Raw genomic sequence first — 10447 nt, 5'->3', positions numbered from 1 at the left:
TGATGAGCCCTCAGCAATTCTATCTAATTAGAATAAAAACAACAACGCAAACACACATTTCACAACGCCCCATTGTACTAAAAAATGGAATTTAGAAAGATGAACTCCCCAGCTGAGTCAGGCTGTGAGAGATTAATGCTTGCAAAGATGTTTCTGTTGTTACTTTTCAAGCTCAATAACGTCCTCACACTTTGTTTCCCTTGTGCTCATTCCAACAATTATTAATTTTGACTTGCAGACAATTAATTTCTAATTCCATTGGACTTTGTGAGGTTGCAAAAATGTTGTTACTGCCTGTTTCAGTGAATGCTGCAAATTACCTTTTCCTAGACAAAGACTCATTAATCTCAGTATTTAATCCTGTGAAATATTTCTTTGAAATACTCTGAGTAATTATTCCAGCTCCTCCAGTCCTGGCAGTTGCTTCCCATATTTTCCAGATGTTATTTTGGGGTTTTTTTTGTATTATAGGTGTTTTTTTCTTCAGTAAGTTCAGAATTCAGAAAGCTTCAGGTGGAGTTGAACAGCAATTTCATTTCAAAGTGAGTTTTATGAAAATTCACTTTCCATCACCTGAGCCTCAAAACATGTCACTGGCTGAAATTTGACTTTTAAAACACCAGAGAGCATCATTGTGGGGAGGAACAGGATGTTTTGGAGAGGGAAGGCTTTGAAGAAAGTGTTCTCCTTTTTCTTTGAAAGGAGAACACAAGAAGAAACTCGTGGGTTTTTTTGCTGGAAAAAAAGGATTTGCTTGGTTATCTGAAATAAAAACACAAGAAGAAAGTGGGTTTGAGACACTCCAAGATCAGAAAGGTCCAAAATTTCCTATCCAGGCTGGATTTTTTTCCATTTCATTGGCATTTGGCTTGTTTGAGGTCACAGGGGTGGTAAAGCTGGGAGTGCTGGGAGGGTCCTGGGGAGTCGGATAAGGATTGCTTTGTAACCCTAAAAAAGGGCTTTGGGTTTGTCCATCCCAAAATGCTGGGTTTGTCCATCCCTGCAGGATCAGCTGGATAAGGATGAAGGAACATTCTGCTACCCTAATTAACACCCAGATTAATGAGGTTTTCCAGGGAAGCTGTGGCTGCCCCATCCCTGGAAGTGTCCAAGGCCAGCTTGGAGCACCCTGGGATATTGGGAAGTGTCCCTGCCTAGGGCAGTGGTGGGAAAAGATGATTTTCATCTTTTTTCCAACCCAAACCATTCCATGTTTCTATGAACCCTCATTTCCAGTCTGTAGGAGTGGGGGGGGTAGGACGGTTGGGACGGATGGAGATGAGAGATCTCTGCAGCCAGGGCTTGGAACTTGGGGTTTATTGCAAAGGGCCTGGGGGCAGGGCCCTGCTGGGAGCTGCCAGGCACAGCTCAGAGCAGGCCTGGGAGAGGGAGAGGTAAAGAGAGAGAAGGCAAGAGTGTGGTAAAGGGGATGAGAGAGAGCGAGGTTCCCATTACAGTACAATAAATCTTCTTCTGTGTTGAATATTCTGATTCTCACCAACCAATCCAGTACAAGATACAAATCCTACAGCATTTCCATACAGCCTATAAGAATCACTACATCACCATCCTGTGTTACATTTTAAACCCTACAAACTCCTCTTTGGGCCCCTTCTGCCAAGCTGGCAGGGTCTGCTCTGACCCTTGGAGCTGTCTGCAAGCAGAGGGTGTTGTTCCATCAAAAGGGGATCACCTTCAGCTGGCCACACCATTGTTTTCCAGTAGTTCAGTAACTGAGTTACTTATAGTACTTATAGTTTCCATATTCTCAAAATCTTTTGCCAAGCAATCATATTTATAAGACTTTCCTGTTTCATCTTCCTCAACACCAGTCGAGACCTGCTGTGCTGCTTTAATTCCAGAGGAAATGCTGCTTTAGTTCCAGAGGAAATGCTGCTTTAGTTCCAGAGGAAATGTTGCTTTAGTTCCAGAGGAAATGCTGCTTTAGTTCCAGAGGAAATGCTGCTTTAGTTCCAGTGGAAATGTTCCTTTAGTTCCAGAGGAAATGCTGCTTTAGTTCCAGAGGAAATGCTGCTTTAGTTCCAGTGGAAATGTTCCTTTAATTCCAGAGGAAATGCTGCTTTTAGTCTCAACTTTGGGGGAACCATTGCAGGAACTCAGTGTTATCCATAAACCCCCAGCCCCTGGGGCTGCTCCCTGCACCAGCTCCAGCCTGGCCAGGCATTTCTGGCTCACTCCAAGCCTCACTGGTGCCTCTGCCCAGGATGAAATGAAATGAAATCCTGGGGAACTCCACAGGGAAGGGATTATCTGGGTCAAGATGTCACAGCTGAGGCAGAACTGAGGCAGCTGCAAGATTTTTCTGTAAGACTCTGCTTGGGGTTTTTGTTTTGATCAAAAGGTTTGGAGGTCTCCAATGGAAAGGCAATCTTTGGGGAAGCTGATTAAAGCCCAGCACTTTTTATAGCTGGCAGGGATGAGGTTGGGGCTGCTTTTGGCTGCCTTTGATTTCCCATCCCGAGGGATCCATTGCCCACTCAGGGCTGAACAATCCTGGTCCTGCTGCTGCTGCTGTTGGCAAATGCTTCCCATCCTTTGCTTTATCTTCTTTTTTTCCTTCAGAGGAGCCGTGGCAAAGGTTTTTTCCAAGTGCATTGTGGGGACAAATCCAGTTCTGGAGAGTTTTTCCCCTTTCTCTGCTCAGACAAGGAGCTCCCTGGGGGTGGGAGCAAATCCAGTGCTGATCCTCCTCCTCCTGAGTTGGGAATGGCAAAATATTTTCACCACAATGATTCCTGATCTTCCAAACCCACAGGACTCATTCCTTGGATGTGGAGTGTGAGAAAAAACCAGCACCAGACTTGGGCTTTTTCCTAATAACTTCATTTTTTCCCACTTTTTAGATGAATTAAAAAAAAAAAAAAATTCTGCCCTGTGTTGTGTTGGTGAGTGGTATTTTGGGAAGGAGCACTGGAAGATGATCCCTCTCCATCCCACCCTGCACACCTGGTGCTGTGATTACAGGTACAGGACAGTTCTTGTCATTATAATCAAACACCCCCAGATCCTCTCACTTGGTTTCTGAGCAGAGATCTCCAAGGTTTTCAAGATGGAAACAAAGCCAGAGGTTTCCTGAACTCTCTGTCCTTCCCCTTGGTTTCCATGAGGAACAGTTTGTGTTTCTCCTGGGAGAAACGTCCCCAAAAGTGACATTACTTTGTCCTAATCAGGAGCTGCTCCTTCCAGCTGCAGTGCACAGGCCTTTAATTAAACACCATCCTCTTAATCAAAGCCTCAGCTTTTGAGATGTCACCTTGTGGAGCTTGATTGGATTTTACTCTGCTGAGGATGGGATCAATTTTTCTCCTGCTTGTTGGCAGAGAGGGTTTTTATTAATAACACAAATGGAGATTGCTCTTGGAAGAGCTCCTCCTTGGCTGGACCTGGCTGCTCGTGCCAGCTCTGTGTTCTTGGCTCTGGAGCTGATTTGCTGATGACTTTGGCGTGTTCTGGGCTTGGTTTTCCCTCCATCACTTTCCTGTGCCAGTTCCTCCCCTGTGGAACAGCAGCAGCTCTTCCCTAAACTCAGAGCCATGGAAACATGGGATGGGTTGGGTTGGGAAGGACCTTAAATCCCATCCAGTGCCACCCCTGCCATGGCAGGGCCACCTCTCACTGTCCCAAGTGCTCCAAACTGGCCTTGGGCACCTCCACAGCTGCTCTGGGAATTCCATCCCAGCCCCTCACAGGGAGGAACTTCTCCCAGATATCCAATCCAAACCTCCCTCCTTCAGTTTAAAGCCCTTCCCTCTTGTCCTATCACCAGGGAATGGCTTTAAACCTAAAGAGACACAGTTTAGATGAAATACTGGGAATTTGACTTTGGAAAAAGCCTCTCTCCAGCTTCCTTTAGGTCCTGCAGCTTTTCCTGAGCCCCAATCCCATGGATACCACCATCCCTCACAGCCAGTGTGAACAACGCATCCTGATCTTCCAAACCCACAGGACTCGTTCCTTGGATGCAGAGTGCGAGAAAAAACAGCACCAGACTTGTGTTTTTTTCTAATAACTTCATTTTTTTTGCAGCTTTTCTGTCACAGCAGCCATCCTGGCAGGGCTGCTTGGCTTAAGAGCTCATTTTGCAGCTGCCCAACACGAGGGGAGATGGAAACCCCCCCTGAGCCCACCCTGGCTGTGGGAGCAGCGGGGTCTCCTCGGGTCAGGGGAGGCAGCTGCCCTGCACTAAGTGGCTCTGACACATTGCGTGACTGCTCCTCCTGCAGCTCCCACTCACAGAGCCCTAAAATATTGATGGGCCCCAGCAGCAGCCAGAGCTGGCCCTGGGTGGAGCGAAACTGCTCAGGTAGAAAATGCAGCTCTGCAGCAGATCCGGGAGTGGATGTTCCTAAGGGACACCTGGGGAGGCTCAGGGCTGGATTGTTGTCTTGCTTTTGTTAGAGAAATTAATCCACAAACACCAGAGGTTTATGTCCAAAAAGGAGACAGAGGAGTCCTTTAACTTTATTCCAATAAAGGGAGAGGCCATGGGGCATCCCCTGGGGTCTCTCAGAGTTGTGGAGAATGCAGCCTCCTTTTTATCCCAATTTCCAGCCACATTTCCCTTCTCTCTTTCCCCATTGGCTGAGGTACTTGAGAGGTTCAGACTCCCCAGAACACCTGATCCTGAAGATTTCCCTCTAATGTATAACCCTCCCTTTTGATTTTTAATTCTTACTGAATTTAGGGGTTTTTCTTCCCCATTGTTTCTTTCATCGTTCAGTATCTAATTTCATTTATCAGCAAACCTAAAGTTTATTTGTAAAATCAAATATCTTTTTCGATTCATCAATCAGTGGAATCCTTCCCATTGTTTCTTTGTTTCTTTTATCTCCCAGTGCTGTTTTTATCTACCAGCAGACCCACAGCTTGTTTGGAAAGACAAATCCACTGTTCCTCTCAACTTTCAAAAGCCAGGTGTCTGCTAAGGAAGGCGGGAGCCTCCCATGAAATGGAAAATGCAAACCCCCTGTCCCCCCCCCCCCCCCCCGCCTATTCCAAATTGTTATAAATTTTAAATTAAGGGGCTCTCAGGCAAAAATATGGGAGCAGGAATAACAGTTCTTTAATAGGGAAGAAAATAAAAAGATAAAATAAACAATGCAGTGAACTAAACCAACACTGCCAGAGTCAGAACCCAGCCTGACACCCTGTGGGTCAGGCTGTGGGCAGCAGAACCATTGGAATTGTGGCTCAGCCCTCCTGCAGTGCCAGGGCTGGTTCTGCTGGAGCAGGGATCCTGGACAAGGGTGGAGTCTCTTCCTCTGAAGATCCAGGGGAAGGAGAGGCAGCTGCTGCTCCTCTGGGGAATCCAGTGGAGAAAAGCCATGCTGGTGTTCCAGAATCTCCAGATTATATCCAGGTAGGAATGCTTGGCTGGTGTCCCAGAATCTCCAGATTATATCCAGGTAGGAATGCTTGGCTGGTGTTCCAGTATCTCCAGATTATATCCAGGCAGGAATGCTTGGCTGGTGTTCCAGAATCTCCAGATTATATCCAGGTAGGAATGCTTGGCTGGTGTCCCAGAATCTCCAGATTATATCCAGGTAGGAATGCTTGGCTGGTGTTCCAGAATCTCCAGATTATATCCAGGTAGGAATGCTTGGCTCCTCCCTCTGGGCTCACATCTCCCAATGGGATGCTGCAGTTCTTATCAGTCATGCAGGGACATTCAATGGCCTCTTATCAGCAGATGTCTCCCCAGAGGGAGGAGTGGGTGGGGAAGAGATAGGGAGAACTGCCCACTGAACAGAAGCCAGCTGCCATCCAGATGGGGAATAGAACACAATTTGCTTGGCAATCCAGGACAATTATTGATGGCCCAAGTGCTGCTCCCAATCCTCACACTCATGCAGCCCCTTCCCAGCCCTCAGAGGCTCCAGATCTCCGTGCTCTGAGCAGGCTGTGTGGGGTAAATCTGTCCTGTCAGCTCCTCTGGGACACGTTTCTGCTGCAGGGGATGGGAGGGAGCTTTGCTCTCACTCTCTGTAGTAAATCAGCTTTTGTTTGTGCTGGGGGATGTGTGAGGAGCAAGCTCAGCACGGGTTGTGTCCTCAGGATCCAGGTTGGAGCAGTCTGGGACATGGAAGGTGTCCCTGCCAGTCACAGACAGGTTTTATGAAAAATCCTTTCCTTAGGATTTTTCCTCCTGAGAAGCTGAGAGGCCTCAGGAACAAAATGTAACCAATGGTTATCTGCTGCTGTGGATTGCAACAGGTGCATCTGGGATTGGTCTCATGTGGTTGTTTCTAATCAATGGCCAATCACAGTCCAGCTGTCTGGACTGTCTTGGTCAAACACAAGCCTTTGTTATCACTCTTTCTTTTTCTATTCTTAGCCAGCCTTCTGATGAAATCCTTTCTTCTATTCTTTAAGTATAGTTTTAATATAATATATATCATAAAATAATAAATCAGCCTTGTGAAACATGGAGTCAGATCCTCATCTCTTCCCTTGTCCTGGGAACCCTGCAAACACCTCCACGCCTGCCCATGGAACTGGAGCACTTGGAGCTCCCACCCCCCAAACCAGTCCTGTCCCTCTGGAGTTTGACACCTGAACCTCCCTGTGCAGCTGGGGCTGTGCCAGGGCCAACATCTGCAATATTCAAGGAGAAGTGGAGCAGGTTCAGGTGTCCTCTGGCTGAAACTGGGGGACAAAGTCACTGCAGGAGCTCAGGGCTGGCAACTGGGGGCCACTGCAGAAAAACTGGGGAGCGCTGCACAAAAAGAGCTTTCCCGGGGCTCCAATCCCATCGTGGTAGAGCTGGGATTGCTCTGCTAATCTCATTATGTCTCATTCACCAGCAGCAAATTCCACCTGATTATATCAATAATTTATTAATTGGGTCAGAAATGGAGATGGCTCCCCAGTGGAGAAAGGCAATGGCTCCCCCAAACCAGGGAACTGGGAAGTTTAATTATCTCCTTCTTCAATTATTTGCTTCTGCCAAAGCAAATGTCAGCCATTGATGAACATTTTGCTGATGATCTGATCATTGGGAAAGAAAAAAGCCCTCCAATGTTTCTCATCGATCCAATTAGCATTAGGAAAGGAAAGTTGTGGATGCTGCCATAAATTAACTGATTTATTTGTGATTTGGTTTTCAGGGTGCTGAGCACAGCTTTAGAGACCTGCTCCAAAGGCCAGCATTTGATCCTGCACTGATATTTCCATCCAGGAATAAGAATAAATCTATTTTTCCACTGAGGGTCTGTATTTTTGTTGATGAAATCTTTAATTTTAGTCAGAAATGGGCATGAAATGGGAGGATGCAAAAACCTGATTATGGCAGGAAAATCTGAGAGCAGCCACAGCACAGATAAAATAATGGATCCTGATCTTCCAGTTTATTCCAGGAGGAAGAAATTGTACCTTTTTAAATTATATTTTTTTTAGTTGTGCTCAGATGTGGAGCTCTGCACACACTCTAAACCCACCTGGCCGTGGGGACCTTACCATGTGGCTGCTGTGACTGAAATATCAATGTTGGGTGGGGCTTTTCCATCTCTTTATCCCAGCTGAGGGCTCATTAAACCACAGCAAACAATCAATCAAATTGAAATGCTAAATTTGACCAGAAATTCCATGGGGAGACCCAAAGCAGGGAATCCTGGAGGAGCTCAGAGGCACAGGGAGCAAAGGGCAGGATCCAAACTCCCCTGGGATGGCTCAGGTGGGGCTGGAACTCAGAGCGGACTGGAGGCCTTCGGGTCAAATTGGATTTTAAAGAGAAAAAAACAAGGTTTAATCTGCTTTTGTTCTGTCCTCTTTGGGATTTTTGGGAGATCAGCCTCTGGCACTCAGATCCCACAGAGAAGATCCCAAATGTTGGGGATGTTGATTGTCAGGGCTCTTCCAAACAGCTTTATTTAAAAAAGGAAATTTATTAATTAATTTTAATTATTTTTAAATTAAATTTGGTAGTAATACTTAATATTAATAATTAGTAGTAATTAATGCTTGTTAGTAATAATAGTAATAGGATAACTATAATAATAATGGCTAAAAATACATTAATTTTGGTGATCACCCACATTTCATTTGATTTATTCATAATCCAGGATCATGTTGAATTTTCCTATGGAAAATGCAGGAAAATGTTGGATATTGGTGCAAATCTAAGTCTGCATTAGCCTGGAATTTCTCAGAGTAATCGAAAGAAAATTTCTCAAAATAATTGAAATTCCCCTCTGTTTTCTGGGCACACCTCCTCCTCCTGGCTGCTGCTGAATGCCAGATCCTGAGTTCAGCCCTTCCCCTCTCCTGTCCATAATTCTGCAAAAAGGGATTTTATTCCCTGCCTGAGGGGTTTGGGGGAGGTTTCCATGCTTGCAATCCATCTTTAAGAGCCTTTTAGGAGCCTCTCTGGGGTGTCCTGACCCTCACCTCCCCAAAACCCATTACCAGCATCCCCAGATGGCCCCAGAGCAGGGGCTGAACACTCTGGGCTCATTCCTCCCCTTCCCAAGCCCCACTGGAGACATTTTAAAGACAAATAAACCCCAAAAAGCAGATATTTCCTAATGGAAATAATGATTTTGCATCTTAGCATGATATTTTTGCTTCCTCTCTCCTCGGATTGTCAAGGCTACTGATCTCTCGGGTTTCTGTGGTTGGGATGACCCAATTAGAAAGTCTCTTTTTCTCAGCCCCGCGACCAAAGAAGTCGAGATTGGTCGGTTCTGCTTTTCAAGGTTGTTTATTTTCTCTCATCTGTTCCATTCTTTCTCTGACCTGCTGAGATCTGTCCAGCAGGTCGGGTTGTGGCACAGTCCCTGCCCTTGGGGTAGTGTTGGCTTTTTATACTAAGAACTGCCTGTGCTTTATTTACAATAATTTGCCAATACTCATCACCTATGTTAGACAGTCTGTCTCTACTCTAAACCAATCCAAAAGTGTCACCAACACAGCAGAAGATGGAGAAGAAGAAGGAGGAGGAGGAGAAGGAGAAGAAGGAGAAGAAGAAGGAGAAGAAAGAGAAGAGGGAGAAGGAGAAGGAGAAGGAGGACAGGACATGCCCAGATTCCTCCATCTTGCCTCTTGAACCCCCATTCTAAATCCCCAAAATTCTACTTTTCTACTTTTTCACCCTGTGACAAATTCACTATCATTCTACTCAAACTCTTGTGGCTTGTAAACCTTCACCCAAAGTTGGGAATTGTTTCCATGGGCTAAAATCAAAGGCACAGGTGTTTGTGACTCTGTGCCAAGGTCTCTGAGCCCCTGCCAGGGTCTGGAATCACCCAGGGCAGCCAGAGCAATGTCCTGGGTTCTGACACTGATCCACTGGGTTGATTCTGGTTTCAAAGCGTGGTGGCATCCCAAAGGATGTCCCTGCAGCTCCTTGGGATGATGTTTACCCACGGAAATTGCAAACCTCCAGGCTTTAATAATGCACAGGATTTGTTGCTCTGCAAGCCCTGCTGTAATTATGATAATAAATAGCTGGTGTAGATAAAGCACATCCTGGAAATAAATAGGAATTTCAGTGTAATTTCATTTTGGCTGAGAAAAGAAACACAACAAAAGCCAGGGATGTCTTTATCCCTTGGTTTATTTGAGGCCCATGAATAAATAAAGCCTTTTTTTTCCAAATGCATGAAAATTGGAGACACAAATCTTCCCTTTTAACAACTTCAGTGGCACTTTGGCCCAGGAACCTCCACTTTCCATGTCAAAGGCACAACCAAAATTCTTATTTCTTCCATGTGTTGGGTGGGTGAAACACAGCAGCTGGAGTTAATGGTCATTGTGCAATTAAACAATGCCATAAATTAACTGATTTATTTGTGATTTGGTTTTTGGGGTGCTTCAAAGGCCAGCATTTGATCCTTCACTGATATTTCCATCCAGGAATAAGAATAAATCTGTTCTTCCACTGAGGGTCTGTATTTTTGTTGATGAAATCTTTAATTTTAGTCAGAGATAGACATGAAATCTGAGGATGCTCTTAATGAAAGCCTCAATGCAATTAAGGTGCCAACTAACAATTTCACTTCATTTGGATAAAATAATCAGGCATGGTTTGGGCTCTACTTATCAATATTAACTTCTATTTAATTCTAATTTAAAGAGGGCTTTGCTCTGTGAGCTGCACAGCACAGGCAGGAATGATGTGTTTATTACCCATCAGCCTTTCCTCAACCACCCTCCAAAATGCAGAATTCCTTTTGAATCAGTGGGGTTCAAAGCAATCCCTGCATCCCAAGGTCTGGCCCCACAATTCCTTTATTTAAGGGGAATTCTCATTGTCCCGTGGATCAGTTTCTGCTCAGATCTCAGCACACAAAGCCTGGTGCTGCCACCAGAGCTTTCAGAGCTGCACAGCCACAGGGACAGGTTTTCCTGGAAGGGGAATAATATTGTATTTGCAGGGTGCCCTGTGGCAGGAAGGAATTGAGAATCTGACTCCATGTTCTCAGGAGGC

The sequence above is a fragment of the Molothrus aeneus genome, chromosome 29 (assembly GCF_037042795.1).
Source record: "Molothrus aeneus isolate 106 chromosome 29, BPBGC_Maene_1.0, whole genome shotgun sequence".
NCBI classification, from domain to species: Eukaryota; Metazoa; Chordata; class Aves; order Passeriformes; family Icteridae; genus Molothrus; species Molothrus aeneus.
This window is presented reverse-complemented; position numbering follows the sequence as displayed.